Here is a 26649-nt window from a genome sequence, read left to right as displayed (position 1 = left end):
GCACAGTCATCATGGCTAATAGCTACCATAGAATCATAGAGTTGGAATATACCCCAAGGGTCCAACCACTGGCAATGCAGGACCCCTTTGCCCAATGTGGGTCTCAAAACCCCAACCCTGAGATTAAGAGTCTCATGCTCTATCAACTGAGCTGCTCGTTCAAGATTCCTCTCCTCCATGAATGTGTCTAATTCTCTTTTAAAGCCGTTTAGGTTGGTGGCAGTCACTGCCTTCTGTGGGGGCAAGTTTCGTAGTTTGTGCTGTGTGAAGAAGTCCTTTCTTTCACCTGTCCTGGACACGACATGAAGATGGCATGGCAGGCCACCAGTTGTCTTCTGCAACTCACAGGGACCATGGCTGCAAATGTTTACATAGGACATGGTATGTCTAGATTGGGTTGTAGGACTCCAGGCGACCGCATTAAAGCTGGGAGGTGAACCACCTTTTCTCAGGCTGGACCTGCAACTTAGAAGGAACCCTTCCCCCCAAAGGGCAGTGTGCCTGGTGTTCTGAAAACCAAGGGGCAATGTGCTGAAGCCCAGCTGCTAGAGACCCTGATTCCAAACCAACCCTGGCGTTTTGCATAGAGTTCTCAAGTCCCAACTGGGCACTGACAAAACCCAGTCCAACAAATGCATGACTTGGCACCATCTCCCTGTCTTGTCTCTGCCCTCTTCAGCCAGCCAGTTAGAGTGGAGTGTGGGGAAACATTGGACGATATTGCACAGTGTATTTGTTTGAATAGGTGTTATCAGGGAGACACCCAAGTGGCAGGGGGAGAAGAGACACTTCAGGGGAGGGGGGGTGTCACTGGCAGCCATGTGTTCCCCATACATCTAGTTAGGGCCCTATATCTCCTGGAGCAAGATATCTTCCTGCCATGTGAAAGTATAGCAAGAACAGACCTTGTTGAAATTTTATTGGCACTGGATGGGAGAAAGCCAGCTTGGTGTTTGGCCAACGGTGCATTTAGGAGAGAAGAGGAGACATTAACTAGGGTGAATCTGCATTGATGATGTGAAAATCAGAAACACAAGTGTTCTGTTTCTTCAGCATGCCCACACATAAGGAGAAGGCAGAGAAAACTTGAAGCTTGTCTTGTCTCTCTCTCTCTGTCTCTCTCTCTCCCATCACCCCACCATGCCTGATAGAATTAAGAGTCTTCAATGCATGTTGTTTACCCAGCTGCTTCTGAACAATGCATTAAAAAGGGGGGGGGGAATGACTGGCAATGTGCTTATTCAACTCTTGTCCACAGAGTTCCTTTTCTCCTCACCAGCTTTCTCTCCATGGCTCTCCATCCAGCTCTCCCCACACCCGGTGCTGAACACAGTCGTGGTCGCTGGAGCTGATGGGAGTTGTAGTTGCCTTAAAGCATCTGGGGGGCACCAGGTTGGGGAAGGCGGGTGGAGTCAATCTTCAAACGCGTTATGAGTGCTCAAGAATTCAGCCGGTATAGAATACATTACATTTCAGCTGAAATCCATTTGGTTTGAGAAATCTGCTTTGCATCTGCTATGAAAGATTGTCTGGGAGAAAGAGAGACACTATTCACAGGCTCATTACGCAGGGGAAACCACTTCTGTGGGTGTGTTTTAAACAACAACATAAAAACACACGCACCACAGTTTCGTGTCAAAAACCCATGCAATATAAACAAAGACACAGTACTTGAACTTAGCACTAAAATGCTGACGAATTTTCACAATGACTTTTAATAATAACATTAATAATAATATGTAATCACAAACCAATCAGGAAATGTGGAAAACTGAATTAACCATTAGAAACGTGAGAGGCTGGGAGAAACCAAATCTGACAGGTTCACCCATTGCCACACACACACACACACACACACACACACACACACCAGTATAAATACTTTCCTGAGGCTTCTTCCCTGTGTGGTGATTATTTATTGTAAAACTCAGGTTGATGACCCTTGGCTATTCCTTCTGTTCCCCTCCTTTAATATAATACCTGATGTGGGGAAATGGAGAGAAGCTGGGTTGATCTCTAAGGTGAAAGGAAATAATACATTGGATCATTGCTTTATGTGCTGAGGAGGGGGAGGGCAGGAGAGATGCATCACTATTTTTTCATGACATCCAGTTAATTGTGCTGTTTCCATGAATGTTTTGTGTTTATGTACATAGCTCAGCTTCTTCCCCATAGCTTTTGAAATATATATGTGTGAGGTACCATGCTCAAGTGGGGAAGGGTTGCATGGCATCCTTTTGTGTTTCCCTTTTAAGAGTCAGGTATGGCTAACCATTAAAATTATATCGTGGATTTTTGAGAGATCCGTCCCTTATTAAAGCTGAGAGCAGCTCAAAGGAGAAACATCAGTCCCTTTTCATGAAAGGAATACTTAGGAGATGACAAACAGCACTTCAGATTGAATCACGGTGAGGTGGGTCATCCGCAGCTTTTCAATGTAAAGAGGCATTTTTATATCTCACTATACTGTTACGAGTTTTCCTTGGTGAGGAGAACACGCTGGGGAAGCTCAAGGCCTGCGTCTGTGCTGGCTCCTGCTGAATTGGGTGAGAGAACCACCCTCCCCTCCCCTAATAATTTTGCCCCTTGGGGGCCCCAAGATGCCTTAGCAGGTTGGAGACCAGTCCCTATATTAGGTACAGCTCTTCAGCAAGCCCAAGCAGCCAGGGTCATCCAGGGTCCTGTGGGTTTGGGAGGCAAGAGCTACTAGGAAGGTTGCCTCCCTCTATTTGGGCCCATGAAATAGGGACATCCTGTTCCATCATCATAATAACAAAAAAGTCTTATTATTTATACCCCGCTCATCTGGCTGGGTTGCCCCTGCCACTCTGGGCTGCTTCCTGCAAATATAAAAACATAATAACACATTAAACAAAAAAACTTCCCTATGCAGGGCTGCCTTCTAAAGGTTGATTACTTATCTCCTTGGCTCAGGGGTCAGATAACTCCATGCCCTCCAATGTTTCTCTGATGGGAGTGTGAGTTTGGAGCCTCTGATCCACAATCAGAGGGGAGGCCAAAGAGAAATGGAAGGGCATCAAAATGACTGAACCTGTAATTTGAACCCCGAAGTAGCTGTGGATCTACTTGGCCTGAGAACTTTGTGAAATCCCAAGATAAGGAGCCGCGGAGGCAACTTCATGGTGTGGGGCTTGTGCTTTTTCAGGCAATTTACTTATTTGCTGCTGGGATCGTTCCTGCAAGTTTTGGCAGTCATTTGCTGTTGAGTTGTGCTTTTTGCATGTTTGTGGTGGTGAGAACTGTTTAATGGTTTTTAGAAATTGCTCAGAAAACTGTGTATGCTGCAATAGCACAAGGGAAAGATTGAGCAGGGCTTTTGAGTAATGCAGCTCTAGTGCTGAGGTTTCCACCTGGGCTTAAATATATTGGAAACACATTTGGGCTGCCAAATGTGGGAGACAGGGTAAACTGCTCTGGGATGTGGAACTGTGACTAAGAGTGTGTACCACAGAGAAAGAAGAAGGCATGAAGAGATCTTGATGGACTGGAAGCTTGCTTGAAAAGAGAAAACTGTGGGTTAAAAGTTTAATTGTGTTTCATTATCTGTTTTTGATGACGTGCGTTCTAATGCCTTTGCTAACTTTTCTGTTAGTTTTCTACAGGGAAGATGTATTATGCTGTTTGTTTGTACACCTGGGGACAGATTTCTTATTCCTTGCAGGGGGTGGGTAATGTCATGAGTTTGGGGGGAAGTAGGCTGTGTGCAAGAACCTTCTAACCCCTGGACCCAGCAAGTGTTAAAATATGAGCCAGGCTAGCTTCCTGTGTTGAGGTGATCGCCTGGGCGATGGGCCATTAAGAGAACGAAGGAAAGGGGGTTCTATGTGAGATGGCAAATGAGTGAGGGGCCCTCCGTCAGCAGACAAAGCCATGGTTTGGAGCAGAGTGTTAGCAGTGATGTGACGTAGAAGGAAAGCTGCAAGCTGGAGGCAGTGGGAGAACAACATTTGGGAGCATTGTTTGATTTCTGTTTGAATCCAAGGCTGTGGTTATGGGAGAAACAAAATCCTTTTGGGGTGCTGATGCTGTGATTGGGTTGAATATATATATGTGTGTGTGTGTGTGAATAAACCATACATCATAAAGACATCACAGTCTCTGCTGTGCCTCATTCCTAAAGGAAAAGTGAATCCTGGGGTGGCATGCGACCACATGTTGCATCCTGAAAGAAGAATTATGCAATTGAATGGGGTAATTTCTAGCACACACGAACCCAAAAAACAAGGGTTGATCCCTGGGATGTTAATGGACTGGGGTCTACTTTTCAAACCTCTCTTGGTGCCAGGGACAGCAAGTATCACATCTCCAGTTTTTGACTAAAAGAAGCATTGCGTTGCCAAGATATAATTTGCGGAGACATATTTATGTGCAAAATAAAATACAAACAAACAGAACACTGAGGGTTTAACACTTGTTGGATCTGAACGTTCCAAAATGGGAATGGTCCAAGATACATATGTTGGAATATCCAAGATGTGGAGATATTTATCTGGCAGCCAAACTCACATTTTCAAAAGCAAGCGAGCCAGAACCTAAAAATAACACGACTGATTTAAGAGCAATTAAGAAGCAGCCATTCTCTCCATGGCGAAACAGAAAGGCTGTGGAAGTGGAGGTAGGGTGTGACTCCAGGCTGGCCCTGCCATACAAGGCTGCAGTGGCCCAACCCATAAAAGGGTTGGGACACCTGGATGGCACAGCAAACTTTCTGAAGTGTTTGCCTTCAGAATGTGGTTGCGAGGGGCGGAGAGACAGAGAGATGGGGACATTCCAGCTCTACTGCAGGCAGCAAACTGTTTTATACATGCACTGGTCTGACTGCCCTCTACACAGAAATATTTTCATGAGCCAATAGTTCAAGTGTTATGCCAAAGGAAGAAGTATCATTCATTTATTGTAATTTTTTTAATGCTACCCTTTCTTCAAGGAGCTCAAAGTAGTGGTTTCTCACCTTTTTTTATTCCCGGCAAAAAGCCCACAAGGTGGGCTATGCTGAGAGTTAGTGACTGTCCCAGGGGAAGCAATCCTAAGTCCAAGAAGCTGGCATAATTTACCTGTATCCATTCAGGAGTGGAAGAGGGGCCTTGAAGTTGCCCGTCAACCGTGACCACCTGGATAAGAGATGGAGGTGGTTTTAGGGTAGCACAACCTGTTCGATTGCACTGGGCGCCATGCTGCGGGGGGGCACTATGCTGTAGAACGGAGCATGAGAGGTGAGAGGGGGCACCAAATGTTAGCATCGCAGAGGATACTACTGAAATCTGAGATCCCAATGTCCACCACTGGAGGAAACTAAGCAGACACGCAGAACTCCAGGACACAGTCTTCTCTGCTAGGCTGAGAGGCATTGTATTTCAGTTTATAGTAATTGTTTCTAATTTTGGTATCTGCACATATAAAGTAGCACATGTGAAGTTTGTACTAATTCATGTCCTCTGCTGCCCTGTTGGTGATGAGCATCCTGTCTGGAAGGCTCTCATTGGCTGGTTGAGCTGCTCAAAACCCTAAGAGGCCTTGCCTGCCGTTGGCTGAGCTCCTCAGTTCCCACAGCTGGGGAAAGGCAGGTGAGTTGCCACATGACAAGGTGAGCGGGCCTCTCTTATTGTACCGTGATTGCTTAGTATTCTAGCTATCCTGGCTAAAGCCGGAGAAAACCTCTTGAAATTTGTTTCTGGTTTTTGTTGATGGGAGTTTCCAGGCTGCCCCCGCCTTCTGACTAGGTTGAGCTTGCAAATACGAGCCCACGCAGAGTTCCAATTTCCTACTTTCTTTTCAAATAGCAGCCCTTCTTTCATTCCTTTGCTGCTGTTTTCTGCCCAGGTAGTGCAAAGCACTTACTTCTTTCCTATTCAGGGGAAGAAAGAAAGAAGAATTCCAAAGTCTTAGAAAGGGCAAACAATGGCCCTTGTTTATTTTTGCAACGTTTTAACTGGTTCACTGAGGAACTAAGCCTTGTTAAAGGGGATTTTACTCTGGGTCATCCAGAGTTTGAGGGGTTCTGCGAGAAAATAAAAGGGATTGGTTCTCTTCTCTCCACCCCACCCCCTTCTGGCTCAACAAAAGCTTTCTCTGCAGCAGTTAAGAGTGCTTAATCCAAAAACCTGGTCTTACTGGACAGAACTAGTCAATAGGAAAATTGAATTATGAAAACAAGGGGGAAAGGGGATGGTGTGGGAATAGGCCCTATGCAAATATGATGTTGTAAAAAATATTTTTGAGGTTTTGGGATTCTGTGACACATTAGGAATGTAAGAAGATGGCTCCTGCTGCATCAGATCATTGGTCCATCTTGCTCAGTGTTGTCTACACTGAGTGGCAGCATCTCTCCAGGGTCTCAGGCATGGATCTGTGCCCAGCCCTATCTGGAGATGCCAGTAGTCGGAGCCAAATCCTGTGCAGCTGAGACAGCCAATGTTGTGCCCTCAAAGTGTTTTGGACTGCAGCTCCCATCAGCCTACATCAAGTATGGCCAGTGATCAAGAATGATGTGAATTATAGTCCATAGCACTTGGAGGACACCACATAGACTACCCCGGAATACTGGATCCAGGTTGAACAATAGTTCCCAAAGTAGCAGCCCACTGATGCCTAAAATCAAAGAAAGCAAAAAGCACACTATGCAGGGTAAATTAATGCTGTATTTGTTTACCTGTGATTTAACCTCATTAAAGAATTTGAGTTCTTTGGTGCAGTGTGTTCTCTGAGAGTGTGGTGCAATGTGGGAGGGACAACAACTCAACAGCCTGGGTATTTTTCCAACTCTGGCTGTTCTTCTCTAAAAATCCAAACAACCCTAGCAGGTTGAAATCCTGATTTGCAGCCTTTCATCAACTAATAATCATCATTCAATGGTTTATATCCATCACTGTCAAAGAACTCATATCCTGAGCTATACTGAACCTCACCTAGGAGAAATGTAGAGAGGCACCTGACTGCGTTCAGCCCTAGTTATTGACTTGGGGTGTTTCCAGATAGGGGCATAATATTGCAAATGAGTTCCTGAAATATTGCAGTTGGGTTGTTGGTAGAGGTGTTGGAGAGTTCTGATGAAAATGGGAGTGTTGATTGCTAATGTTTGCTTATTCAGCCCATGTCTGCAAATCAATCCAGTGAATATGATCAAAATTCTCTGTTGTTGCTTTTCATCTGCAAGCAATACAAAACTGATTATGTTTACCCTCCCCTTTTGGTTTGCATTTCCTTTACATCAAAATGAATGGGGTGGAACATCAGAAGGACCACGTATTTTTTTGTTATCTGTGTAATTAATTAGATAACATACGTTACGTACTTTTGCAACAGAGGATAGTGAGATGAATAATGTAGTTTTGGGTGGAAGTTGAACTGCAGCAGAATGGAAACAGGGCTACCATTGACAGATACAGAGCAGAACAGAAAACTGGGTTTTCTTACATCTCTAGTTGTTAGCAACAATTTTTCCCTAATCAGATTTATTCCAGAAAGACTAAATCTGGGGGAATTGGAGGGGGGAATGCAGAATAGGCTTTTAATGGCAACAATTTCATGTGGATGCTGCATACCCAGTAGCAACTCAGTGGTAGAAATTACTTACGTGTTAATTCAATTAATTTACTGTATATCCTGCCTTTCCTTCAAAAAGCTCTAGGTGGTTATGTGGTCTCCTCCTGGTATACACTGGTATACATAAGAAGCACTGATCCCACAATAAACACCAATAGAGAAGCGCCCCTCCCCCATGTTTCTTGCCAATGAACTTTGTCAAATTCTTACATGGCATTAGATTTGGGGAGAAGACAAGTTTTTATGGAAAATCTGTTTCTCTCTTTCTGTCTCCTGGCATATTTTGACCTTTTTTGAATCGTTGTGGCCCAGAATTCAATAACGTAAACACTTTTGGGATACTGACAAATCAGAGATTATATTTCCATACATTTTATTTTCACCCACATCTGTGAATCTAATATTGACCTGGAGTTATCTGTGATAGAGAAGTTATTAATTTTGACAGATATAAGGGAGAAACTCATATCCTCCCTTTTACAAACACCTAATATTAATACCATGGGATGTAAACGGGATCTCCAGAATGTCTTGGATACTGGGTGGGGTGGAATGATACCAAATCAAAATTTTGATAATGAAAAAAAGGGGGCATATTAATTTTGGAGGAAATTGATGACACTGATAAAAATATATTTCTTATTAAGTATATGTGGGAGGGGAAATTCAAGCTTAAGCTCCCCACCACATTCTACAGTTGACTTAAAGCTTCTTTCGACATGCATATTTATTTATTACATTTATTCATCATTTCTATTCCAGATGCCTCAAGGTGGCAAGCATACTTCCACCCCTGCCCCACCTGTTTGATCTTCACAGCATCCTATCTGCGAGGCTGGTTAGAATGAGAGAAGTTAACTGGCCCACTGTTACCTAGTCTGTGTACACCTTATGCATTTAAAGCACACTCCCCACAAAATCGTAGAAGTTGTGGTAGTTTGTTGAGGGTGCTGGGAATGGTAGCTCTGTGAGGGTTGAACCAGAGTTCCCAAGATTCTTTCAGGAGGGAAATGAGCTGTAAATGTATGGTAGGTTTCAAGACTGAGTGGTGATTTTGATCTCAGCCTCCACAACCTTGGTCTGCCACTCTAACCACTATGTCTCGCTTTAGCATGTCATGGGACAGAGTTCCAGACTAGAATCCTCCTGTCTAGTATACAGGCTTTGCACATGCATCTGTCCTGGAGCATATAATCACCCCACTTCCATGTATGAATCACTACAGGATGTACATACCACATGCACCATTGATATCTGACTACTCTGCTATGGTGAATTCTCACCTGCTCTGACATAGGGAGCTAAAATACGCATCCTTCTCTCATAAAGTGCAAAGGGTGTGCACGTACAGGGCCGGCTTACCCATAGGCGCTAGGGGTGCAGGGCACCAGGGTGCCGGGCTCTCAGGGGCGCCAGGCCAAGAGTCCAGGGCCGAGATTTGTAGTTTGGGGATTGAAGAGCCAGGCCAGCCAACAGCGGCTGCTGAAAGGAGCAGAGCCTGTTGGAAAAGCTGCAGGCTTTTCTGCTGTTGGTGCTGAGGCAGCTGGCTGGCTCTGCTCTCCTGCGTGCCTGGGATTGGCAGGCTGCTAAATGGCATGGGGGAGAGTTGTGTGTCCGCCACCCATATGGTTGGAGGGCATGCAGCTTCCCTCCCAAGTCTCTGCAGGGATTGCTCTCCCTCCACCCGCAGAAGCATGGGGGAGAGAGTTGCGTGCCCCCCAAAAAGCTCAACAGCTTTGGCCTCCCCCCCAAATGGGGGTGCTGGGCAGTTTCTTGCACCCTAGCACCGCATATGCTAAAGACGGCCCTGTCATGTGTGCGTTTGTGGACCTCATTGCTAGAGATACTGAAGCAGAAAAACACTAGTGTTCATTTTTTTGTGCAGTTCCTAGAATGGAAGTCAATCCAACAAATGATATTCACTGCTTTTGGTCTGCAAATGATTTCACCCTATTTGCATTATTTTTCTTTTGCACCGAAATGAATGGGGAGAAATAACATAAAGACAATGTAACTTTCTTGTGTAAGTTACGTAGTTTTGCCACAGTGGACAGTTGGGCAGAAGATGAAATGTAGTGGAATGGAAACAGTGCTGCAGGGCACAATGGAAAACAATGTCTTTTCCCATCCCTACTTGTCACCTGGTGAATTTGGGAAACAGGTTTGATCTGGTCAATAATAAGAGACAAGTGCTCATTCAAAAACTGTCTAAATGCTAATTCGTTTCAAAACATAAAATGGCACTGCAGATAAACAATCCATTTTGATGATATGGATACTACATTTTAAAATTCGTTGCAAATCAAACCACCAACCATTAACCCATCTAAACAGATATGTTAGTCAAAAATGTTTTGCACGTTATTGCATGTACTATGGGAGTGTGCACTTTACTCATTCATTTATTGCTATTATTATTGTTCCTGTTCCTGTGCTTACTAATAGTATTATACTCAGTTTGTGTCAATTCTCCAAAAGCTTTGGTTTATATGCAGAGGGGTGTGTGTGAATATAGGTATGGTTTGTGAGGCATCTGTGAGTGAGGTTAGGGTTAGGATTGTCTCACTTGCTCCAGACATGTCCCTCCTGCAATGAGCAGGAAGGCCTGAATGGGGTTAATCCATACCATGCAGAATAATGGAAAGTCCTCAAAGCCCCAGCTCAGACTCTTACCTCAGAGTAAGCCTGGTGGCTCTTTCCCTTAGCCTCAGTGTGCTAGAAACCACAGGAGGGGATAGGGTTGTTGTGCTCAAATCCTGTTTGCAGGGTTCCCCCAGGCCACTGTGAGAACAGGATGCTGGACTTGGTGGGCCTGATCCACCAGATTCTTCTGATGTTCTTATAGAGGTGGAAGGGAAGCAATAGTCTGGTTACAATGGTAGTCAACAACCGTTGACTAGATTGCACTAATGCAGGCATAGGCAAACTCGGCCCTCCAGATGTTTTGGGACTACAACTCCCATCATCCCTGACCACTGGTCCTGTTAGCTAGGGATGATGGGAGTTGTAGTCCCAAAACATCTGGAGGGCCGAGTTTGCCTATGCCTGCACTAACACATTTGTCTTATGTTTTGATACATTCCGAAACCTTTCCTTGACGCTGACTAAAATCAGAGAAAGGGGAGAATCCCAGCTAACTGTAGGACAACTTGATAGAATTTTTTGTTTCCTGAAAATGAAGTGTGTATGGGGGTGGGGGAACTAAACAGTTGTAATAATGTATCATTAGAATCTCCACTGTCTCCTCTGGTATTTAATAAAATATGTAAATGCCTTGTCTAATGAATGAGATAAATTCAGTTTAAAATTGTGTATTTTGTGTGTGTCTGCCTGTTTTCAAGAATAAAGGAAAGTTTAAACAAATACTTCCATCTATTTATCACCTGCTAGATTACAGGCATCTTCCAGATCATAACAATGATCTTGTTTCGGTGTAATGTTAGTCTTGTGGGTATCTTTCTTTCCCTTTTTTTTTACTCGCACGTTGTGTTCCTTCGCTTCCATGGCGCTGCAGATAAAAATAGGAGCAAGGAAAAGAGACAGATGTCCCTTTGGTGATTTTAATAAGCTCTTCATTGCCCTTAAAGTCAGATGGAATTAATTCAAGAGTTTATGCCTTATTTTTGAGATGAGAAAGAGAGGTGGATAGCGAGAGACAGCGTGGAGCCGGCGAGAGAGCCCAAGTGACAACTGATCACAAAGAAGCACCTGGTGGTTCAGGCCATGGCCTATCTAGGCCAGCCTCCTGTTCTCCTAGTGGCCAACTGGATGCTTGTGCAAACCCTTCAAGCAGGGCCTGAGCACAAGAGCATGCTCCCTTCCTGTGGTTTCCAGCAACAGGTATACTGAGGTATATTGCGTCCAGTATTGGAGGTAGTACATAATCATTGTACGGCTAGAAGCAATTGATAGCCTTATCCTTTTTGAATTCTGCTTTAAAGCCATCCACGTTGATGGCCATCACTGCCTCCTGTAACAATGCGCTGTGTGAAGAAGGGCTTCCTTTTATCTGTCCTGAATCTTCCCAACATTCTTTCTTTCCTGGATTTCCATGAGTTCCAGGAGAGTGGGGTGGGGACGGACAGACTGGACTTTTCTCTATTATCTATAGGTGGGATCTGTTCACAGCTTCTTGACGACAATCTATCCCACCTCGATCACCGATAACATCTGCAGGAGCATCGCTGGCCATTCCCTGAGTTGGCAAGGCTCATTACACACACACAGCTTTTAGTGTCGTCGGCCTAGTCCTGTGGAACACTCTGCCACTAGAGATTCAGCAGGTGCCATCTGTGCCAACTTTTAGACACCTGCTGAAAACCTTCCTATTCCGTCAGACCTTAGGCAGGCAATCAATAATGCATCTTTCCACAATGATTAATTGGCATCTGTTTTTAACTTTTTAATATGGTTTTTACTGTATGCTTTAATGTATTTTTTTTGTTGTGAACTGCTTCAATATTTTAAAATGAAATAATGGTCTGCATTTTAAAAATAAATAAATAAATATGTGTTCATGGTATAAGGTCCAACAGGTGTACCGAGGTAGACTTTTGTGCAGCGGAGTTATCCTTTTTAGTCCAATTCAGGTGGTTTTTCTTCTTTCCATGGACCCAACTGCAAATCCCTGGGATGGAAGGCAGTTACACAGCACCCCTAGGCTTTCCAGAATTTCTCGGCACTGTGCCATTGAAAAGAAGGCGCCCCTGCAGGGACAGGCACCCTTACACCACACAGCTAGAGAAAATAAAGTTCCCTCTAGATCCGGAGCGAGGAACCTGTAGCCCACTAGCTGCTTTTGGGCTGCAACTTTCATGTACATATTTTGCATTTTTAGCACTCAGTGCTTGTTCCGATAGCCTTAATATAAGTCTGAAGGTGGGGGGGGGGGGGCGAATTCTTGAAGAGAGGGGAAATTCTTAATGTGAGTGGAGGGAAATGTGGGTAGAAAAACACTGTCTGTGATGAGAGAATGGAGACCGCAGCTGGCGAGGTTGGCAGGAAGACACTACTCCCTGCCTTATCTTGAAGAGCTGCCATGAGGGCAAAAGGAAGAATAATAATATAAAACCTCAACTTAGAAATCTTTTGTTGTAGTAGCAAATGGTGAGTTATCTCTCCAACTAGCATGGTGTGGCAACTGAGTGGTATCCAAACATAGCAAAATTATCCAGAAACTTGCACAAGTCCTGAGGGAGCACCATCACTTGGAGGGAGGTGAAGGCCTCAGTTTGTGGTATTTAAACAACAGCAGCAGCAGCAACTCCACTGCTCTTCACATATAAGCAGACATGCTCTGCTTGTAAGGCAGGGGTGGGGAGCATTTCTGAAGCTCTACGATTATGGTCTGTTCCAGGCAACCTTCCGAGGGCCACATGGTAGTGGTGGGCAGGGCCAGAGGCAAAAGTAGGCACAGCAACAAAAGTGCTGTTATTGCCTTTGTGGTGTAGGCTAGCTTCCACATACTCTTTCACACCCCTCTCTCTCCTGCATCCAGAGAAGCCAGCAACATTATCAGAGTACAAGGATGCGCCAGCCAAACAAACACATATGGGGTGTGAAGAAGGGCCGGTGAGGAGTGGTGTGGTGACCAGGGAAAAGCTCCAAGGTCCAGACAGATAAACCTGAAGGGCCACATTTGGCCCCCGGGCTTGAGGCCAAGCTCCTTTCTAAGTGTTCTGTCAAAGAAAGCCCCTGGATAGGCCCAAATGGGATTTTTTAGGTTTTTTTTTTTTTTAAAGAAAATGCTTGAGTCATACTTCATCGGAACAGGCCTCAGGACAGTTTTAGTCAGGTTGGGGCTTAAGAGTGCTGTTTACAGCAGGGAGGTGTAAACTTTCCTTTGAATGGCTGTATTTTGTTAGTGTTGTGTTCCTTTGACTCTCTCACTCATACACACACAAAATTCATCGCGAAAGAAGTACTGAGAGCAACTTTCCACCCTCTTTGTCAATAGAAATTCTGAGGCCTAGTACAGTAGTACCTCGGGTTAAGTACTTAATTCGTTCTGGAGGTCCGTTCTTAACCTGAAACTGTTCTTAACCTGAAGCACCACTTTAGCTAATGGGGCCTCCTGCTGCCACTGAACTGCCAGAGCACGATTTCTGTTCTCATCCTGAAGCAAAATTCTTAACCCGAGGTACTATTTCTGGGTCTGTAACCTGAAGCGTATGTAACCCGAGCTACCACTGTATTTATTTTATCTTTATTTTGTAAAGTTTATATACCGCTTGCTTGTAGAAACCCTCAGAGCAGTTTACAAGTTTACAAAGGCCTAGTAAAGGCCTAGGTGTTTGCTGTGAGGGCTTAAAAAGCTGGCTCTCGACATGGGCCTGTGTCCTTAGCTTGGCCTCTCCTTGAGGAGGCACTTTGCCTCGGGATTTGTGGGATGTTTACTTTGAAAACAACGGTATTTGTTATTTAACAGAATTTAGAAACACTTTCCACCAGAAGCACCAAAATGATGTACAACAGTAGTAAAATGTTGTTGTCCCCCCTCCTCCACCACTTCACCGTAAGGTCCCAGGGAGGGTTGCAACATTGAAACACAATATTAAAACAGTTAAAAACAACCTACAAACACAAAAAGTGTGGGTCCTAAATGTATGGACCTCAAAGTGTTTAAAACCCCCCTGAAATCAATAATTCCCTGCAGTGTTACAGCACTAAAACAATAAATTGTTACTTATTTTGTTTCTTCAGACTTGAACAGTTTGTTGCTGGCTATATCTTTGAGTTCAAGTAATCATTTGTGCCGTCAACCAGACCTGAACCCAGTTCAGAAAGATCACTAGGACCACAGTGAGTACTTAAGTAACACAATTTTTATTGGTAAACTTAACATAGAGCCAGCTAGCCACGTCACAAACAAATCCCATTTGGTTCTATGGTGAGCCAATATAATATTTTATATATCTGTCAATTTCGGTTCTTTCCATTTTTCTTTTTATTCTGAAGCACAGTTCTCCACATTTCTACAGCATTGTGCAAGTTTGTTTTTTTAAAAATCCTCATAAAAAATCACCTGCATTTTAGTGCAAATCCCCCCTAATAAACACATTTTTGTGTGCAGCTTTGACTCATGTATACATTCTATCAGGGATTGTACCTAATACAATATATTTTTGTATGTTCTTTTCATGAACATGTTCATTTGTATGCACATTTCCCCTACTATAAGCATTTTTGTAAAATCATATGGTAGAAAACTGTGCTGCAAAATTTGAATAAGTGCAAATTTTGAAGGATGGGTGTGTTTTGGTTCTTATATCCTTTCAGAAAGTGTGAATTTGCCTTTCAATGAGAACTTAATCCCATGCTACCTCCCCATCCTGCCCTGCATCCCTAATAGCCTGTGTTATTAAACTAGTGGGCTGGTGTGGACATGTGGGGAAAACTTACAGAACAGTACAGAAAAGCTATTGTCAATTTGATCACTCCCACCTTCTCTCAGTATATTGGGTCTAAGTGCATTCTTGGAAAGAGTAGAGTGCACTGACCCCCTTAGTTAATTGCTATTCCATGAAGTTGTCTAATTTTTGAAAATGAAGTATCACTGCTATTTCCTACTATTTCCTACTAACAGGTGGCAATGATTGTGGTAGCCTTTTAAAAATGCATTTATGTTCTAATTCCAGCATGGTCTAGCCGTAATGTCATTCCAGGTATTTAACCATTGTTCCCAACGGGCTTGAAGAAGGTGCTTCCTTTGAACCAGGTAGAGCCAATTCATGTGACCAAACATGACTACAACTTGCTCACAAAGAGTTCAGTGTGTGTCATACTTGTTCAGTGTAGCGCAATGGCCATTGAATCATTATATTACTGCTTGGTCAAATGGATGTTAAACCTGCAATGAGGCATGTGAACAAAGTTCCTCATCTCACTCTGAACTGAAAGTTCCTCATCTTACTCTTGGCCATGTGATGACAAGCAAGCTGCTTTGCTAATCTGCAAGAAGCAATGTGCTTTGAGCTGGCTGACTATTGTCTTCTGCTGCGGATGTATGAACGCACTGTAGGTTGAGCTAATTGCAAATGAAGCTTTATTCTTGATCATAGAATCATAGAATTGTAGAATTGGAAGGGACCCCAAGGGTCATCTAGTTCAAATTCCTGCAATGCTGATTAAAAACCTCCAATGTAGGAGAGTCCATTACTAGCTGAGACCATAGAGTTGTACAGTTGGAAGGTACTCTAGTCCAACCCTCTGCAATACAGGAATCATAGCTCAAGCATCCTTGACATATGATGAGGTCTGGGAGCCTGCACAGAGCAGAAACCTAACTCTTCCAGCCAGCCCACACCTCTAAGTCACTCTTCAATGGGCCACATGCCAGGTGTTTAGTTGATAACACATGCATGACACACATCTATTCCAAGTTATCCAAAATGGTCCGAAATGGTAAGGTAAAACTGCACTTCTTATCGCTTTGCTGCTGAAGGCTAATGCATCCACTTTCAGGGGTGGGGAGTTATTCTCCCCCGCTTCCCATACCAATCTTAAATCCTAATCATTTTTATACTTGTCATCATTCCCCTCCCCACCTCTATTGAAGAGTCCTCCCTTTGTAGCCATTTCTTGCACTGGAGTAATCTCTTCCCACTCTCTTATACTGTAATATTTGTTGATTCCCTCCCTTCTTTTTAGTCGTTCTGCTGTCATCTTTTTCCCCCACATGGCTGTCTAGAGCCATATACAGCAGCACACAAAGGTGTGGCTCCATCATTGATTTATACAGAGGCATGCATATATTAAATTCTGGTCCCCTTTGTGATGTCCACCTGTTTTATTGTCAGATAGATGACTGAGGAATATCCTGCATATGGTATCATCAGCATTATGATCAGAAAAACAACACCTACAAAATCTATTATTCATTAAGTGTGACCAATATATAATTTAAAACAGTGGGTTTTGTCAAATAATGTTAGGTCAGCATAATTTTCTGCCTATTACTAATATCTATAACATCTTTGCCTTAGTCAGCTCTATTTAAATATGCAATCATTTACAGCTTTTGACTATATTGTGTTCCACTCCCAATTTCCAATATTCAACTACTACAAATTTTATGCTGACATCAATAGCAAACTATTAAAGACAGTATTTCATTATTGGTTTTTCATCCCAAAAGTTATTTACAATTATATACTAAGCACTAATATTAAAGGAAACCATTTAAATGAGGTGCTATCTGCTTTAACAATATGTCTGTCACAGAATGAGATTGTGTTTAAAGATTTTATCAAGAAATGGTTGTTTGCTGAGGTTATGTTTTGTCCATGAAATATGCATTTCATATCTCTTTCATTTCATTAACATAATTTAATTTGTGCTTTGCATTTTGTGCATAATACATATTTGATTTACAAAACAAATATTTCCATTAGAAAATGAATTTCATGCAGGCAAAAAGCAGAACCAAATGATGTATTGAAGGAAAATAAGAAGAAATGAAATGCATTTTCTCAGTCTATTAAAAAATCTATGGCATTGACAGAAAGTGCACTTAGTGCTACATTTAAAAAATAGCACATATGTCAATGTATTAACAAATAGAATTGGAAATACAAATATTTCCCTATATCAAGCCAAGAATCTCTTTATTTTAATTGAGTTGATTTAAAAGCCCCCAACTACAATTTAATTTTTATTTCATCATGTGGTGCAGTGGCTGATGCCATTACATCTGTGCAGGGCTGACAGTCAATATGCAAAGAAATTTTACCTTTTTAAAAAGTTACCATTGACAAAAGCAACACATAATGTAATGGCCTGAAAATGTGAAATTATTATTTTGCTGATTGCCTCTGAATGTTAGCATAAGTGGGTAGGGAGGAAAGCAACTTTAAAGGCAGGATGAAAGAACTCATGAAAGGTTATTCTGAGTCGTGACCAGCTGACCCCCACCCAAATCCCAAAAGCATAGTATCATGCATTTACAAAAACTCCCTGTGTTCAGCAGTTGCATAGGTGTAAGGGAGAAGAATCTGGCCTTTTTGTGATACTTTCTCTAATATATTTGTGCTTCTTTTCCCTCTTCCCAACACACATATGTAATCCAGGTTCACACATGTGTGTACAACCTATTCTTTATTTAGCATGATGAGACAGGATCAGCTGACTGTGTGAACTGACTCTGTCAGAAAGCATTGAGTGTTATGTGAATAGTAATCACAGAGAGAACACTTTATACAGAGTCAGACCATTGGAGTTGTTTCCACTGTATTCATTTCCACTAGCTGAAAGCAGCTCCCCAGGGTTTCATGCTGTGAACACCCTGTGAAAACATCCATCCTGTCATATCTTAGGAACTGCTTTGTATGGATGTGTTTCCTCCACTAAACCCGTTTCGATCCGAATTGAGAAAAAAGAATGGTCCCGCTGCATCTTAAACTGGTAGTGTGTATACAGTCTCAAGGGGAGAGGGGTTCCCAGCCCTACCTGGAGAGGGCAAGGAGTGAAACTGGGACCTTTGCTTGTAAAGGATTTGCCTTATCGGCTTTCATGTGTTGTTGGCGGACCTGAGTGGAAACCTCCGGCTCAGGGTCTGCCAGCAAGGTTCAGTCTGCCAGGGGACTCCTGACTGGCTGGTACAAAAACTGGGGATTCAGAGGGCAACCCTGCCCTGTCCTGTGGCCAGCTGGGATGGATTTTAATGGTTGGCTGGCCCATATGTCCAGGCTGCCCAGGGATGGCAGCAGACCTGCGAGGGGCCGTAACTGCTGCCCACTACTGAAGAGGGTAAGCAGCCATCCCCAGGCAGCCTGGAGGCATGGGGCCAGCCAGCTGTTAAAATCCACCCCTATCCACAGTAGCCAGGATATGGGTGCAACCACTGCACCTGGAACACTGATTTCTCTCCCTCAAAATAACTTTATTCCTCTAAAGCATTTTTATTCTGCTCTTCAGCCAAAGAAGAACCCCTGGAGTGACTTACAAATGTCAATGTTAAGACAATATCTGCCCCCAGGCTTGCAATCTGAAAGGCATGAAAAACAAAGTTAGACAAATTGTGACAGGATAACCTCAAATTAAAGAATGGCACCTTGCCTTTAGGACAGGAAAGCACCTGTTGTTTAAAACCATTGGCAGCAGGAACCCCCCCCCCCCAAAGGTGGTAGTACACTGAATTCCAATCATCAAGCTCTGTCTGATGAAAATTCTCCATGCCTCTGGGTGGATTTTTAAAGATAAGTAAGTGTTGCCCTTCTAATGCTAAAATGATCTAAATTTGCCTTTAACCTGGATGGACGACCAATGGCAGTTCTTTACTCAAATAAGCTGTTTGTAATTTCTCCGCTTCTGATGCTAACCAAACATAACTAAAATTCACATAGGGCCCATTCACACATACCTCTAAAACCAAATCGTGGCTAAGCGTGCATGTTTAAGCATGCAGAAGCTAACAGAAAACAATGTGGCTGCTTTGCTCTGCCAGTCCTGCTTGCTACCATGCAAGCAGATCTAACCCAACCTAACTCGTCTTTGCACTGTGCCCAAACACGGGCTCGTGGCTTGCCTCCCGTGGACAAACCACAAGTGGTAAGCAAAGAACAAACCTTTGCTGCAGCTTGTGATTTATCTGGAGCGAAACAAACTACTACAGGTTGGTTGGCAGTGAGTTCAGGACAAAGTATTTATTTGTGAAACATGGAATCAATTTAGGGAATTTGGTGCCTCAAGGTGTGATGATGCCCACTGGCTTGCTGGCTTCCCATTGGGGCATTTGATTGGCCACTGCAAGACCAGGATGCTGGCCTAGACGGGCCACTGGTCTGATTCAGCAGGGTTGTTCTTATTTTTTTATGGCTTGAATGGCCTCAGAGGGGGAGTTAGACAAATTCATGGAGGAGAATAGGATTATCAACAGCTTTTACCCATGAGAAATAAAGTACTTATCTAGGTTCAGAGGCACGCTGCCTTTACTGGGAATGGCATAAAATGGTAAAGGCGCTGTGGGCTTCTTCATCTTCATCTTCATCATCATCATTTTATTTCTATGCTGCCTTTCCCCCAAAAGAATCATGCTGAAAGTAGCTTACAACAAAGAAAACAGGTAGGCATCTTAAATCATTTCACAAACAGTTTCATAGTAACATAATACAACAATATCAAATATAACAACATGTAAAAGCCCCACAACATCTCAGTGCTATAAATATAACAAGATTACATTAACAACTCCTGGCAGTAGCCAAAATAGTAAGGGAGCTTGACAGCTTCACCTGGGTCCTGGAAACCCCTCTCTCTCATGATGTTGTTCACAATCTCCTGCAGCAGTTTCTTATAAGGCTTCCAAAAGCAGTGGGTGGAGTAGCTGGAAACACATCACCTCTGCAATGTTGCTTTGGTTGGCTACGAATGGAAAGGAGACATAGTGGATCCAACAGAGATCTTATATGACATGTTATAGAGCTTCTTGCAACCTCTAGGACAGATTGAGGAGGGGCAGAGCAAGACACCCACCCTCCGAAAAGCCATCATGGTTGGGGTGTTCTGGGTAGCCCATTTAGCAATCCAATGAAGCCAAGACGTTCAGATTTAAGTTAATTCCAGATGATGTAAGCTTTGATTTTAATAGTGTAAGTAATCTGGCAATAGAACAGGGCTGTCACCATTGTAGTGTTTTGTGATGTTTTCAAACATTTGTTAACCTAATCTGGCATCTACTGTATATGCATCTCTCACAGATTCAGGAGAAGCAGTGAAGAGCAGCTTCACCATTTAAAGGTGAAAGAATAAGTGAAGAGTGAAGAAGCGAATACTTTCACTGCAGTTATTATCCCAAGTACTTTTCATGAAAAGTGGTGGTATTAGTATCAGATTATTCACAGTACCCCAGCTAAGATAAGATCACTAGGACCTCTGCTATATTTAAGGCTAATTAAATATTGTAGAAGTGTAGATCTGACAGCGACAGAATGAGGCTAGGAGAAGGAACAAAGGCAGAGGAAATGGGAAGCAAAATAGTGGGGCTGAGACACTTGTAAGAATAAAGGCTGGTATTTTTGCTGGATCAAAGTCAGGATTCCAGAAGGGAGTAACTGCAAGCTAGTTCACCCCAGATCCTGCACCAAACTAGGCTGCAGGCTGCTGTTGAGCAAATAGCATAGTTCAGCTATATTTGTAATGAAATTATATCCTTTAAGACTTCTCGGGGAAGAGCTACGGTTTGGTGGTAGAGGACATGTGTTACATTCAAATGTGCCCAACTTTAATCCCAAACATCTCCAGGAAGGAATGGGAAAGACTCTGTTGAAGGCAGTAATGCTTCTGAATACCAGTTGCCGGAAACCGCAGGAGAGTGCTGTTGTGCTCGGGTCCTTCTTGTGGGTGTCCCACAGGCATCCCAGACTCCCTGCTCCCGAACTCTGGAACTCCCTCCCTGGAGAAGCTAGACTGGCTTCCTCCTTCTTGTCCTTCTGCCGGCAGGTGATGACCTCCTTGTTCGAACAAGCTTTTGGGAACTGACTGCTTTTAATGAACTGGCTGGTGCTGTGCTGTTTTTATTGCAATTATTTGTATGCTTTAAACATATATTTATATAGTTTTAATTCTATTAATGTTTTATTTATTTTTAATTGTTGTTTTTTATTTTAGCAATTCTTGTTTTTCTCTGTAAGCCATCTTGAGCTCCATCAGGGAAAAAGGAGGGGTATATCTCCTTTTATATCTCCTTCTTCCACTGCGGGAGGCAGTGGAAGACAGGAGTGCCTGGCGTGTGCTGGTCAATGGGGTCATGAAGAGTCAGACATGACTAAACAACAATCATCAACATCATGTTGACCACTGTGAGAAAAGGATGCTGAACTAGATAGACCACTGGCCTATGTTCTTAAATCCTGGAGAGTTGATATCTGTTGATGTAGACAATACTGACTTAAATGAACCAATGGTCTTATTTAATACAAGGCAGCTTCCTAAGCTGATTGCACTAACCTGTCACAGGTGGTAGACTGCTCTTCTGGTTGGTACACCAATTCTACCCAGATGTTGATGATCTGTCATATTGGATGATCAAAATTCAACTGTTCGGACTAGCACGTCATAGCGGTTTGAGCACTGCTGAGCTGAAATTGCTCTTGCACATTCACTCTTTGCCAGTCCTCTGGGATTTGAGTTTATGTTGGGCCAATTTTCTCTTGGCATTGCCCCATTCTCACAGGTTTCCTTTCAGTGCAGAACTAGCTAGCTCTAATAAATTGCCCTGGAAGGGGAGCTTCAGTTAGATTCTGAAAAATACACAACTCTCAACTCGTAAACTAAATTATGACATTTATGCCAGCATAAATCAGGAGTAACTTCATGGGTGGAACCTCAGTGGGGCAATGAATTCAACATCACAAAAGAGGTCCATAAAGCAGTCAAGAATATGGCACTCTTAGATACCATGCAATTACTACAAATGTGTACCCTATAAGCCTTCTCTAAGGCAAGCAAGGACTCTTCAGTTGGTTCCCAAGTCCATGCTTTTTTTATTTCAAAATGACAGTTGTAGAATGAACTTATACTTCAAACACAGTGGGCTAGATTTTTTAAAAAAAGTCACTGGAGGCCAATCGTGTTCTTCAGCAAGAGCCTGTGCAAGAGTCCACACAGTTCATATAATTTATTTTATTTGCTTTTATGCTATTACAGACATCTGGATAATGACTTTTGTGTGTTTCCTATTTTGCTTCTTTGGTGCTGGTCATTAAAGATTGATTGATAGATCGAGAGTTTACATACAGTTCTGTAATAAGCAGGTTGCATATCAATTATTGTGCATCAACTTGACTCAACCTTTCTGTACAAGTGGAAGAATTTGTGCAAGATGGCATCACACAGTTGTATCAGAAATTGCATGAGGAAACAGTTCTCCATTGAGCAAAATATGCCTTCTGCATTTGGAAGGGAACCTTTGGATCCAACCTATTCCAATTTTAATTTAAAGTATTCTTCATAGAATCATAGAATAGTGGGGTCAAAGGGACCTTGAGGGTCATCAGTTCTAGTCTCATGCAATGCAGGAATCTCAACTAGCACATACATAGCAGATGACCATTCAATTTCTGCTTCAAAGACTAGCACCTCTCATAGGAGATAGCTCTTACTGTCAGAAAGTTCTTCCTGTTGGCAATTCCTTTCTTGTGACTTGACTCTATTGGCTCAGTTCCTAGCCTCTGGAGCTGGAGAAAGCAAGCTTGCCCCATCCTCCATGTGATATCCTTTTAGATATTTGAAGATGGCCATCATATCTCCTCTCACTATCCTCTTTACCAGGATAAACATACCCAGTTTCTGCAACCATTCCTCATACGACTTGGTTTCCAGACCCTTTGCAATATTGGTTACCCTCCTCTGCCCACATTCCAGCTTGTGTTCTGCTCCCATGTTTTGCTAGAGGAACCTTGGAAAATTATTACTCTTAATTTCTCTGTCTCAATTAGGGTGGTTGTGGTGTGGTGTAGAGGAGCTTTGGGAAGAGCAGTGCACATTATCAGGGATACTTTATTATCACTGTAATAATCAGTGTAATAAACTTGAAGATAACCCACAGCTTTAGGGTACCTTTCCCCCACATGGTTTATAGATGGGCCAGAGGAAACCAGAAAAAATGACAATGTGAACAAGGCCAAAAATAAATTGCCCTTAGTCAACCTTGAGGAGAAGGTAGTTATATCACGATTTGGTTTTAAATTTTTTTACACTGAACTGCTGTATCTAAGGCAAAAGCAATTTCTATCTTCTTATTCGGTTGTTGAAATTAGAATGTCAGAGATGGTCTAAAATTATTTTTATTTTGAATGAGGAACAGAGTAGGGGTGGGAGGGAAAAATCTGTCTAAAACATTTCAACAGTTAAGGGGGGGGGGGAATGCAAGTGCCTGCACACATACAGTGATCTAAGGAAAGTCACCAGTTGCTGTTGTGTGAGGTATAAAAATAAACCCTTGTCTCCTGTTACTTTTACATCTACTGACAAGTGCCTGTATTAGCATTAAGTGAAAATGCAGATGAAGTGTAATGCCCTTTTTTATTTAGCATTACCTGAAATATTAATGTTTGTGGTAGATGCTAGAACTATTTACAGGGGTTTTGGAACTGGGAAAGAAGACATGGCATGAGGCTGGCTAGCAGGCAGTTCTGCTTACATGACATCTTTATCCCCATCCCACCCAAAAGAGAATGTAGTGTGAAAGTTCCCTTTAAGACACCACCCTCACTGGCAAACAAAATGAGCTACTTCCAGGGTGGCTACAGCTGCACACACACCACATATTTAAATCACATTTTCTCTCCCCAAAGAATCCTAGGGGTTTGCTTTAAATGTATGGTGTGTACTGCAATTAACAAGCAATACAGAGCAGCTGATGGTGGTTTATCTAACAGGCTGGGGAAAGAAGGAAGGGCCTTCCATTTCAATAATGAAATCCTGCATCCTCTTACAGGCAAGAATGTGGATTGAAGGAGGCTTGTGGGAGATAAACAGAGCTCAGATCTGATGGGTCTTCCCCAGTCATCAGGAACAACTAAGGCAGCCATTATCCTACGAGAGGAAGCTGAGGTGTAAGTGTTTTCTTCCCTTCCAGGTACTTTGTTTTGGTGAACTTCCCCTGGGGCAGAGTGACAAAACTACCCAACTCAGTATTTTTTGTTCTTATATCCCTCTCTCCTTTCTGTATAAACCTCTGCAGAGGCCTTGGGCTGTGGTACCACAGAAAATGCTATTGCTATCCATGTGTGATATAATAGCTTTGTGGTGCAAATAAAAGGATACCCAGGAACGTCTCTCTGGCCTGTGCTGCATAACATGATGCAACTATCCACTCTCTTTTATGTGTATGCACGGCTGCAGATTTCCATTCTCTTTCTGCAAAAGTGACCATACATACAAGCAGTGCTTTCTTTTTCGGGGGGGGGGAGGAGGGCAAAGGGGTACGCATACCCCTAAACATTTTGTGAATCTAAGTTCGGCCTCATTGAGGGGCAGTATTTCAATATTAGTAGGAAAATGAGAATACCCCTAAACTATTTATTTATTTATTTATTTAGAAAAAAGCACTGCATACGAGTAATGTTCATGCTTAAATTTATTATAAATGGGCTGCAGAACTATGGGATCTTCCTTTCTGTCTCCCCATCCAGTGAGGAAGGGAGAAGAATTGAGACCACTTTTTGGTGTTGTAGTGTAGTGCTCATGTTTTTCAAGCCATGAAAGCATTGTTTTTTATTTTATTAATTTATGACACACCTTTCACTTAAATCTCAAAGCAGTTTACAACCACACAGTGAAAACAACTAAAACAGGCTTTAAAGCAATAAAAATAAACACTCCTGATCAGTGTCTGTCCCCCCCCCCCCCCACAGGTGTGTCACTCTTTAGCTGAATTCTAATGCCACCACTTGGAGAAAAGAGCTTTAGAAGGGTTAGCAGTGGGGAGATGGAGCATTCACTGTGAGAAATGGTCTCTTTGCATCTTGGGGCAGATCCATGTTTGGAAAACCGCACACATGTCTACCAGTGTTACATCTACGTTGGCTTTTATTAGCTGCTCCAGTGGGGCAGGTTTTGCAGGTGAAAAATGATGGAGAATTTTTCAGAGCTGTTAAATGCATCTGGTTCCAAAAGCATTTGCTGTTCTGAAATTCTGCTGTTAAGACATCTGCCTGTCAGCTGATCCTTGTGTACATATCTCATTTATAATGTGATTTTAAAATACTGAGCTATGTATTCCTTCTAAATGCAGCACGTGAGTGTCGTGGAATAGAAAACTGAAATGTGCTGATACAGGGAACTCACCTTGTTTGTTAGCAGGGATATTGGAAAAAATCCATCTCCTCTAGCAGGACAATCTCATCATATTAAAAGTTATGGATTTCTTGCTTAAGCATTCCACATGAGACACAGGACTGTAGGAATTCTGCTTCTGATTATTGAGAGAGAGAAAGAGCTAACAAAACACACTCAGAGAGAAATTAACGTCTTTTTAACATTTCTGCCTTCCTATGGAAGTTCTTCAATTATACTGATGGATCAGTTTAGTAACTCAGTTCCGGTTACTTGTTTAGGAAAGAGGGCTCATTGCTATGCAATACTGTGTATAGGTGACACTGAAGTGAGCAGAACAGCCTTAAGTTTACAACATAAGCTGACATTGGTTCCAATGTAGTAAGGACAAAATGTTCAGTTAAAAATTCCAGTGTGAAGCCTCATTACATCAAGCTGGGCCCACTTTCTCCCATCAAATCCCCCTTCCAAATTTTGAATACCCACATATTCTGTGAATTGGCTTTATGCCTCAAGACATGATCCACAAAAAAAAAGGCTACGTATCTGTTAACTGCTTCCATTTGCTCCATATTTGTCCCATGTTACCCTCACCACTCTCCTAGGAACAGAGGAAGCTGCTTTATACTGTGTCAGACCAGTGGCCAATATAGTTCAGCATTGTCTACACACTGACTGACAGTGGCTCTCTGTGATTTGTTTGTTTGTTGCATTTATATCCCATCATTTTCTTTCAAGGAGCCCCAAAGGTTCTCCCTCTCATCATTTAATATCTACAAGAGCCCTGTGGAGGTAGGTTAGGCTGAGAGGCAGTGACTGGCCCCTAAAGTCACCCAGTGAGCTTCATGCCCAAGTGGGTATTTGAATCCTGGTCTCCCAGGTACTAGTCCAGCTGACTAACCACTGCACCATGCAGGCTCAGGAGTGGTTTCAGGCAGGAGATGCCAAGAAGATGAACCTGGGGGCTTTTGTATGCAAAGCATGGACTCTACTGTAAGCCATAGCCCTTCCTCTCTTCCTTCCTCTCCCTTTGCCAGTGTTAAAATTATAAGCTGCTTGTGTTGCGGCTCTGCCTTTCTTGCCAATGTGCGTTGATTGTCCTGCATGTTATTACTTATTACAGTATTTATTTATATTTAAAATATTTCCAGACTGTCTTTCATCCACATGGTATACAGTGAGCATCAATAAAACTATTCATGCTGTATGCCAATCCAACAAAAGACTGGAGCATCAGCATTCAGTAGTTATTATTTATATTATTATCAGGGAGAAAAAATCCTGTTACGTGAGAATACTGCTTGAGGAAAA

This window comes from Podarcis gaigeae (assembly GCF_964106915.1).
Source record: "Podarcis gaigeae genome assembly, chromosome: 8".
NCBI classification, from domain to species: Eukaryota; Metazoa; Chordata; class Lepidosauria; order Squamata; family Lacertidae; genus Podarcis; species Podarcis gaigeae.
Note: the sequence above shows the minus strand (reverse complement) of the source record.